Source organism: Taeniopygia guttata, chromosome Z (assembly GCF_048771995.1).
Source record: "Taeniopygia guttata chromosome Z, bTaeGut7.mat, whole genome shotgun sequence".
In the NCBI taxonomy this organism is placed as follows: Eukaryota; Metazoa; Chordata; class Aves; order Passeriformes; family Estrildidae; genus Taeniopygia; species Taeniopygia guttata.
The window spans coordinates 64,075,104-64,086,439 of NC_133063.1; positions in this window are offsets into that span (position 1 = coordinate 64,075,104).

The following is an 11,336-nucleotide window of genomic DNA, read 5'->3' on the forward strand; positions in this document are numbered from 1 at the left end:
GTAACCCCACTGGAAGACAGAATAGATCTAAGGAAATACGTCCCAAGCAAAGATAATCAGTGTGCTATTTCTAAGATCATTACTGAACTGCAGAACTCCTCAGGAGAGGCAGCATCTATAGCTTGGTGTCAGAATAAAAAATAAAGCTTCTGTCCACTGTATTGTACTAAAAACTTTCCCAAAGACGAATATCAGCCCATGATTGGAATGGCTCAAAGTCACTTTCCTCAGTATCTAGAGGGGAACATATTTCACGTAAGATGATTCAAAACTATTGGCAAGCTGCAAAACCAAGACACATGCTAGGTCTGTATGAAGTCTGTACAAATTTAACAAGGACCACTGAAACAGAACAAAGGTACTGTATCGCCCCTTTGGCATCAATCTTGCTTGTGTACAATATCAAAGTGTCACAGGGGCTTCAGAAACTCTACAAAAGAGTGTGATTCTCTAATACCAAGAAGGCACTGGATTGCTGTACATATGACATTTAGGTAAGGGAAAAAAATCACACCTATGGTAATTCTAGAACAACCTAACATGCGGCTAAGATGTACTATAATTATGTGAAAAAATGCACATCATCCAGAAAAGTCAGCTACTATTCTTAGCACCTATGACTGATACATGAAAGAAAGGGCACATTCAGGAAGGGTCAAACCTGAAATATCATAGCTGAAAAAGTGTATGAGGACAGGTGTATTCCCCCATGCAATATACTTATGGAGGAATATAATGTCTAACATGATCTCACATGGTTCCTTAAAGGAAGACCTAGAAACACCTGATCATGTACTGTAAGCTATATTTGATGTAATTTCCAAGGTCACTGACACTGCTGCAGACATCAGCAATTTTGGTGTTGGTGGATACAATACAAGTTATGCAGACATGAGTGGAAACCTGCAGTGAATTGCTCAGCTGGTTATCAGACACCAAAGCTCAGGCAAATAATATTTAACAAACAATCAGCATCTTCATTGACTCAACAGGTCACAAGCACCTTGCAGCTTGAACAGACAGGAGCTATGCTTCTCTCATAGTATTTTCTCCTGATCTACAAGCAAATGAGCTGTCAGAGAGAGAGCAATGCATGACAACATTGATAGGAAAAAAGAACAATTCAGAAACCCTATCATATTTACCAGAACAATTCCTCTATACCAGACAGCATTACAAGGCCAAGTCAGTATCTACACATTGAAAGTATCAGGCTAGTGTACTGCACAGTTTTAGGGGTAAGTCTCATACTGCCATTGGTAGCTCTCTTTAAAGTACGTGGGGCTGGAAGACACCCAATCTACAAAGATTTAGTCAAGGTAACTTTTAACTATCAGACAGAAGAGTATGATCTACCCAGACTTAAACAAATTCTAATGAAAAACTGGATCATCATAAAGTACAGGCAGCAGTGATTAAGAGCAGCCTCTAAGGAACATGCCTAGGTGAAACACTGAGAATGCAATGTGAGAGATGAGGAGGAATTTTCTAAAAAAATACTTTCTCTAAAACCTTCCCCCTTCAATTATCATCTTAAAACTCCTATGTAAAAACCCAAAGTAGCCCTTATGGTTTGAGTTTTTACATAGGAATTTCAAGATGATAATTCAGCTGCCTGCTCTTAGCAACAGCAGCATCACTGAGTAGTAAATACTAACAGGAAGGAAAGCCTGGAGTTCATCTGGTCCATCATCTTGCCCTGCTGAGAGCTTTGAGAACACTAACAGATCTCTTCTCAGAACCTACTAATTATCTTTTCTTAATGGTATTCGAATTTCTGTCAGTAATTAAGTATCAGAGTCCCAGGGACTGGAATTTTAGAGACATAGCTGGACTCAGTAATTTGTGGGTGGATAAGACAATCAATTTTTTTATGACAGAAGGTCTTAGTCTCACTCCTGTTTGGAAGAACATTGTCATTGAAATATGCAGAAAATTCTGTAGGATTAAAATCTCTCGTGTATAGAGATGTATAGTACAGAGTATAATAGGAACAGAGTGAATCTTCACATGGTTTTAAACACAATTGAATAAAACTCATTAATAGCATTATGATCTTTGTGCAGGGAAGATTTTGAGAAGGCTTTCAGAGACTATAATGAGACACCTTCAGAATTTCATAGATAAAAGAAAAAAAAAAGTGGTGAAAATCCTTCTGTGTGCTACATAATTAAATCTCAATGGCAGGTGAAGCTGGTGACTCGTGGGCATCATAACAGTATTTTTAACTAGCAGATCCTATTAAAGACTGTACACTGTCTTCACAAGCCTCAGCAAGTGACCAGGTGAAGAAGGTGGCTTTACTGCTAGGGCAGAGGGCACTCCCTAACCACAGGGCAGGGCTCTGTTTGGGGCAGATGTTGTACAGGTGGACACAGATGCCAGTCTCCAGTCTCTGTACCCTCACCCTTACAACAGTGTTCTGCAACCCACAGATACCAATACCTTATCTGATCAAGACCCTTTCTCTGCAGCAAAACCCTTAAGGTTTTTCTGTCTCGTCTACAAGGCCACAGGCTGTGTCCATTTCTACAGCCTCTATCCAGGTTCATGTTCTGACGGATGAGATGTCTGTTGAGAGGTGAATGCTGACTCAAGGGAACTTGCAGAATGGTGCTCAGATAACCTGTCCAGGAACTATGTTGCTTAAGAGATAGGGTACTAATACTATGTGTCCAAAATCATCATTATCTTTGTTTGGGTTGTTATGAGTCAGTTCTCATCTTTGTGACATAGAACAGCATTTGGGTTAAAATTGTTTAAAGTCAAAAATATTTGTGTGCTACGACAGGAGCTGGATTTCTAGTGATGGTTTTTAAAGGTAACAGATATTCTAACATCCCCAAACTAAAGACTCATGACAACCGGAAAAACTCAAAGCAGAATTAATTGCACCCACAGATTGCAATAAAATCTCATTATGGATATCAGATGTCTGCAATCATTGTCAAAAATTGGATATACTATGGCTAAACTCCTCAGGAAATTCCAAAGCACAGCCTTGGTAACTTCTCAGTTGTTCCACTAGCTGACAACCAAAAAAGCCTAGGGATCTGAGAGGATATCCAGATATGAAGTTTCAAATTCTGTTGCTTTAAGCCTGAAAGGTAATACATGTTTGTCTAGCATCTTGTACTATCTGGAATTATCACTGGTGATCTTTCTGGCAGAGCCTTGTATGATGTGTGCTTTATTTGCTACAATATTGCCGAAGTGAACTTTCAGTTATATAAATGTGATGATGGCAGAACATGATCTCCTGATGAATTTCTGTATCTCCTTTTTATAGAATTTTCTAGTACAAAACCTGTTTATAAAATGCAATATATGCAAAAAAGTTCCTTCTTACTTATTTTTCTGATGATATCACAGAATGGGTAAAGCTGGAAGGGACTGGAGAGGTGGGTTCTGTGGTCCAACCTCCCTGCGCCAGCAGGGTCATCCCAGAGCACATTTCATAGGATTCTGTCCAGACAGTTCTCCCTTGCAGTGAGGGAGACTCCACAATGTCTCTGGGCCACCAGCTCAAATGAAAGTCACCTGCACAGTAAAGAAGTTCTTCCCCTTGCTCAGCTAGATCTTCCTGTGCATCAAGATCTGCCCATTGCCTCTTGTCCTGTTGTTCAGCATCACTGAGAAGAGCCTGAATCATCCTCTTGGTATTTTTCCTTCAGGTACTTGTACACATTGATGAGGTCTGCTCTCTGTTCTATCTCCTCAAGGCTGAACAGCCCCAGCTCCCCTTGCCATTCCTCACAAGAGGGATGCTCTAGACCTCTCATCATCTTTGCAGCCTCCACTGGACCCACTCCAGGTGCTCCATGTCTCTGTTGTCCTGAGGAGCCCAGAACTGGACACAGCACTCCAGGTGAGGCCTCACCAGGGCTGAGAAGAGGGGCAGGATCACCTTCCTCCACCTGCTGGCAATGCCCTTCCCAGTGCCCCCCAGACAGCACTGACCTTCTTGGCCACCCGGACACGCTGCTGGCCCATGGACAGCTTTTGTCCACCAGGACCCCCAGGTCCTTCTCCACAGTGCTGCTCCCCAGCAGGTCAGCCCCAGGCTGTGCTGGTGCCTGGGGTTGTTCCTCCCCAGGTGCAGGACCTTTCATTTACTTTTGCTGAATTTCAGATGGTTCTCCTCTGCCTGTCTCTCCAATCTAATGAGGTCCTTCTGAAGGGCTGTGTAGCACAACACATGGAGTGTTGGCCATTCCTCCCAGCTTTGTGTTCTCAGTGAATTTGCTGAGCAGGCATCTGTCCCTTCACCCAAGTCATGGGTGAAGAAGTTAAACAGTACAGCACTGAACTTTTGGGGACAGCACCATTGACAGGCCTCCAAATACACACTGTGCCACTATTTATGACCCTCCAGGGTCTACCATTCAACCACTTCTCTTCACTAAAGCCTTGCTGAAATTGAGGTAGACACTATCCACTGTTCTCCCCGCAGCCATTTAGGAAGAACCTCTGAAGGCCTAACAAATATCAATTGTCAGAAATGTCCTGCTTCTCTGTCCTTACATTTATCCTTAACAATAAGTTCAAATTATCTCAAAGAAAAATTTGCTACTGAAGATAAAATCCATCTATATTTTAGGCCTAAAGTAACTCCATCCTACTCTATTTGACCCAACATATTTTTTCCTAATACTTTCTCACCTTCTCTTTCTGATGGCTTATAAGGATCATTGATTTCTCCTTTGTTTACACCTCCTGTGTGGTATAAAGACAGATAGCTCACTACCACATTACATTTTTAAGGTGTATGACCAGATGGGATCCAATATGGTAAGAAGCAAGGGGCAAAGGCAGGAAATCCTATCAGCAACTGGTTGGGGCTTCAGGGAATACTTGTGGGAATACTCCCACAGAGACCAAATTAAGAGATGTCACAGGGCATGAGTTTGTTGTAGCATTTCTAAAGAGAAAGACTTGGTCAAAATTGTCTCAAAAAGTGGACTAAAAAAGGTTGAAATCTAGACACCAAATATATCTGTGGCCATTCTAAATGCAAAAGAAACACAAAATTTTAGAATACTACTGGTACTAGAATATGCTCAACTCTAATACAAATGCTAGATCTGTAGTATTCACAACTAAATAATGTTAGTCTTGCCTGGTGCCCTTTCTGTGGTACAGAGGTTAGGAGGAACGTCTGGGTTTTAGGCTCAAGTTTTCCCTGACTGTGCTCAGGAAAGAGCTTCCCAGAAGACACAGAGATATTGGAGGTGAGGAGGTGGTCATAATTGTACATATCTGCCTCCATTAGTCTGGTGTCAGTAGCAAAGGCAATGCTAGATTGAGGCTTATTTCTTGTTTTGGAAAGGGAACCCAAAATTCTCCTTTTCTATTCACTGCAAATTATGGCCAGAGTATCTTCTTATCATGGATGGTGAAACAGAGTTTCAAAATCCCAAAATAAATGGATAATAACTAGATACACGTCTAGCTATTATCCATTATGTCCACATGATCCCATTTCTCGCTTCCTGGTTTTCCCTGGTTTTGGTGGATGCAACAGAGTAAGGGCATACAGCAGGATCCAAGGTAGAAGGGGGTTTACAGCAGGAGAACATCTTTCTTGGCCAACAAATAAAGAAAAGATCATGAAGGGTTTTTGTTGCTTTTGGGTTTTTTTGTTGTTGTTTTTGGGTTTTTTGGGGGTTTTTTTTGTTTTTTTTTGTTTTTTGCTTAAGTAGGAAAAAACAAGTGAGGAAGCACCCTCCACTTTCTAAGTGCGAAAAGAGACTCATAGTCACGGGAGCCCTGTGGCTCATGCTTTGTCAGACTATAGGGGCAAGAAGATGAGCAGGTACAGGTTTTAGCAGGGATTGTAGGATGGACTAATCCAATACGAGGAGTTAAATAAAGCAGAGTACTCACAAACTGATCAGACTAACCATTTTGGGCTAAGCAAGGATGTCACAGAAAGTGACATTCCCACTTCCTCACACTCCCACTTCCTCACTAATCCTTCATCAGGCATTTTCTCCTTCTTTGTTCCCTGCAGAGTCTTCCTTGATGACGACATTTAGAGGAGTCTTTGTTCCTCCCTCTTTGCTCAGCTATTCACTGCTTGGCAGGTGAAACAGAAACATTGATATGTGTACATTGGTTTCCAAAAGCAAGAGCTAGCCACACACACAAACAATTATCCAGTCACATAGTTTAGTTAGATCATCCGGTATAGTATAACCATCTTCTTTAGACTTTGAAGACTGCTCTGTGGGGAAGGGGATATTCCATGATCTCTCCAACTAGTTATTAAAATATTTTCATATGAATGCTTTTTATATGAGTGCTATGAACCCAGCAACTATAATGAGGCTGATGTTTGAGGCTGATACATCCCCATGCTGCTACAAAGGCTAGACCTTCACTTCTCAGCATGAATCCTAGCTCACAGTGACCTGTACTATGTATTATGAAGGTCATTTAACAATATGCAGGATGAAAAAACACTTTGTAGTTTTCTGCAAGCCCTGGATCATGATCAGACTATGGACATCAGATTTCTCCACTAATATAGAGACCTCCAGACTGATGGGTCATAGGATCCTTAGCTGTTCCTGTTGAAATTACTAGCTTCCAAGAAAAAAAATAAAGAGTTCTTTTCTGCAAAGTCTCGGTAATGAACAGCATAAAAAATACATGGTAAACATATTATTCATGTGGAGAATCAGCTCTTTTGCAGTTCTGGGAAAAGAAATTCTTCTAATTTTGATGTTGGAGTCTGCAGACAATTACTCCAACATAGTTCCTTTTATCATCGTAATAATGTTTTTCTTTCCTAGTGCTTATTTTCCTCCCTGGTAGATATGACGCATCATGCTCTTGGGTTTCTTTAAGAGCTCTTTTTTTTCTCTCTCAGTGGTGGTTTCTAAAACCATTTTTATCTAGTCCTCACTTCACTGCTTAAGCATTTGTTATGTTCTGGCATTCCAATTATTTTAATTGAAAGCTTAGCCAATTCAATAAAGTCTGTTTGCTCCCTGTTTAAACCAATGATGTGGCAGGATTAGACTCTGATCCAGGCTGCTACGGGGTAGCTGGCTTATCTTGGCAGGAGAGATGGAATTCACTGTTAATTCTCTGCAAGAAGAAACTGTTTTAAACCCATGCAGATTCCTCACAGCACTTTCCAAACATCCTCCTTCCCACTGGAAAGGAAAACAGCACAGAAAGATGATGGTGCTCATAACCATTGTAACTAGAGAAGAATCTTCTCAGATGAGCAGCTTCTGGCTCCACTGACTGGCATAAAATTGAAACTGTGAGTGTGCCCTGGCTGATACAGGACTTTCCCCCTTAATCATAGGTATAACAGCTATAAAATATCCAGGTTTTAATGTCTCTGCATTCATAGCGGGTGCTTAAGGGACAAGAGAGGAGCTTTTCTGCCTGTCTTGGTCTAGAGGAATGGTGGAAAGTTGGCATCTAAGTGAGGAGAGCTTACAGGAACCTGAAGCACCATCAGGAATGCAATGCATAAACCAATGCCATAAGCTGCTGGTGTTCCCATTAAGCACTGTCCCATTAAGCAATATCTTTTGCTAGAAATAATACAATTTTCAAGCATCTGCCTTTGAGAAGCAATTCAGGTAGAAATTTCAATTTTCCCAATTCAGTGAGGAAAACAGACTGTTCAAAAGTGCCCAGTCTGTCCAACACTGAAGTAAAAAAGACGTGATGTTGGTGTGATTTAAGATGGAGAAAAAAAAGTAAAAAAATAGTGCACGAGAGAGTTAACTAATTTTTTTCAAGAAACAAAACAGCCCCCCCCCCAAAAAACCAACTAAAACAAAACAAAACAAACCAAAACAAAACAAAACAAAAAAACCCCAAGCCCCCCCCCCCAAAAAAAGCAACAAAAACAAAAAACTACACCAAAACAAAAAACCCCAAACAACCCCTAACAAAACCCCAACCAGCCAACAAAAGAAGCCTACAAACTGTTTCTCCCTTACAGGAGCGTTGTGAAAGAGACTTACCAATAAAGGACCTGCACCAGTTCAAAGGGAGGGACAGTTTGCTCCTTCACTGTGCTACCATTTCAATCAGTGTCTTGTTGGAATTGTCAGTAATTTTTATGGGATGATTTATTAAGTACAATAGTTTGGAGAAAACTCAGCATTTGGAAAAGTAAGGTTATTCAAAAGGCAATGCACTCCAGCTCCAGATGCAGTCCCTGTTTGAGGTTGTTTTTAGGAGGTAACCAAGGCAGAAAAGCTGCACTGAGATTTTTCAAATGCCATGATGCTCAAGCCTGGATCTGATCCCCAGAGCATCCACTGTTATCATTTGAAGGCTTAGCTCAGTTCTGTGGTTTTGTTTATTCTGCTCTTCTGAACAGCCTGATATCCTAAGACTTGAACTGAGTGAATAAAGGAAAATATTTTTCCTTCAAATATTCTCATGAAACTCTAGCTGACTGCTAAACTCCAGTGTGGTATTGGATAGCTAAAGTATCTAGTACCCAGCCTAAGCTGTCCAGCATACTGATGCAGTCTGTAATAGGAGTATCTGAGTTCAAGAAGCATTTGACAACATTCTCAGGCACAGGGTGTGATTCTTGTAGTGTCCTGCATGGAGCCAGGAGTTGGACTTGATGATCCTGTTGGGTCCTTTCCAACTCAGCATATGCTATGATCCTATGATCTCTCTCTTTTTTCCAGTTGAGTTTCCAGATGATCAAAAATCCTTCACATAGTGGATTCAAATTCTTAGAAGCCAACCCTCTGTTTTCCAGAGGATATGAAACATTAACTTAGGTCATAAGACACACTCCCTGTATAAGGCACTTCATCCCACAGAACACAGTTAAAACATATCCCAGGCCAGACATTTGTGGACAAAAGGTTTGGACTTCGTCTTTTCCAGATGGAGGCTGCTAATAGACAAGAGATTATATATCAATACTTTACTTTGTTAACTTGATTGTGCCTTAGTTTCCTATGTAATTTCTCGCTTTTGTTTTCCTTGAAAAGTGGGTTTTTTTCCCACTCAGTCTTTTTGAGGTCTCCACTTGCTTTTATCTTGATGTGCTTCTTTCTCTGTTAGCTGTACTCTCCCAACCCTCTAATCTCCAACATCCAAATGGAGATGTCCCTGTTTTGAATAAAAAGTTAATGCTACAAACAATTTCAGCAAACAAATATTTTTTGATTTCTGGGCAGAATAAAAAAAAATCTAAATATCATCATCATTCCAACCTTTTTTTTTTTCTTTTTTCAAAAGAAAACCCCCATAAGATTCCAGATCCACATCTGTGAAGCATATACACACAGAATCATGCCACTGAACAACGAGCTGTTGAAAAAGCTTGCTATCAAAATTTTCTTAGTATGTTGAGGTATTAGCTGATATAAAAAGCTTTTCACATAACCTGGACACAACTGATTACAACATCAGTAAAAACAAATATAATTTTTTCCAGTCAAACATAATGAGGTACGGTAAGTCCATTCATTTCTGCTTATAAGGATCCCAAATTCTTTTGCAAGTATACTGTTTCTTTTTTTTCTTAAATCCTATCAGTGCAAATAGGCAGAAACCAATTAGGAGTTTATGAGTGTGTTAAGGTGTTATTAATTCTTGTTATATTCTTATTCTTATATAATGAATCAATGTTTCTGCATTAGCCTTTGGTCACTGATTAAGCAATACACATATACAGACTTAACTTTAATAATGGGAGCAGTCCTCTGAAGTTAGTCATGTGTTCAAGCGTGTAAATTATAAAATGCATGTTTATAGTGTAACAGCTATAATACCAAAGACTCTCTGAAGCAAGGAACAATTCAAGCTGACATGTCTCCTACTGTTGGAACTTTTCAGAACATGAAGACACTTCCATCTCCTTTCCTGTCCCCCCAGCTGTGTTGTTAGGTAATAGTAGATCAGTCCTTGTGGGAAGAGCAGCAAATAAAACTGTGGCAAGCGCTAAAGCAGGGTGTTCGGAAGCAAAGAAAAGTGCACCATGCAATGGTGGGAGAGAAGTGCCCAGGACTCACATCTGTTTGGAGCTCCTTGCACCTCTGTGTGGCTCTGAGCCATCTGTGTGTCAGAGTGAGCTGAGCAAGGAATGCCTTGAGCCTGTAGCACAGTAATGCATGAAGACAGCATTTGACAAAGAGCTCTGTCTGATTGGAGGTAAGCAGAAGTTTTTCACTGAGGTCTCCGGCCTCCAGCCCGCGAGGAAGACAAGCATGGCTGAGCAGTGGCTGTGGAGAGGTCACGACTCAGGTCAGTGCCAGGCTGAGCCAGGTGCTCTCCAGCTGGTCCAGGGCAGCTCAGGGCCTGTAGCCTGGTTAGTCCTGACATAGGCAGCACAACTGTTCACAGGTTTTCTTTTCTGTCACACTAGCACAGCCTGCTGTAGCCATCACATGGTAATTTTTCCCAGTCAGCAGTCAGAATAGTCAGCACTCAGACACAGATAGGCCTCTCTTTGGAGGCCTATCAGTGCCTCACAGATATAATAAATACCTCCATTTCATGGAGATATTAATTTCTCTGGAGCTGGTCTGAGACTCTGGAAGTTGCTCTTCAGCCATGCCAGGAGCCAGGGAACATCTCAAAACTTAGTGGTATTTGTTTTGCGTGAAGAGTGCTTTCTAAAGTTTTCCTTCTCTATGTGAATACACAATGAACTAAAGCAAAACAAATTTCTCTCTACAACTTCAAGGGCTTACCAGATCATAAACCATGATCATACAAGTCTCTTTCTTTGGAAGAAGAGTGTGGCATTATGAACAATATACCAGAACTGTTAATTTTATTTTTCATCTGTTCTCGTAACTGGGTGTCAGAGCAGTACACAGCAATGCTAAGTCTATCTCAACTCCCTTGAGGAATGAGATGGGATTAATTGTCATACAAACATTCCCATCACAATTATATGGGGCTTGTTTCTGCATATAAATAGTCAATATGCTCTTGTAGGACCTTGCACATAGCCTCACTTGAACACCTAACTTAGTGTATGAATTGGAAATGCAGATTTGGGCTTATCCCTTTCTATCTTTAATTAACTGTCTGAGCTGATAATGCTGACAATACAAGTGCCCTTTGAACCTGTAGAGGTCGAGTTGGCTGAATCATCATCTCAGGTGCCATCTCTCTCCAGTCACACCACACCTTTTACTGGGCAAACACACTCCTAACTTAGGCATTTCACTCAAGTGTGCCTTGCATCATCCCTATAATTCTGTACAGAGTAGTGCTGATGTACCCAGGGACATGCCTTAAAGTGTTTGTCCTCAAGCATTGGGATTAATACCAGTAATTTTTTCCTAAATCTTGACCATTATTGTGCTTTAATTTGCCAGATG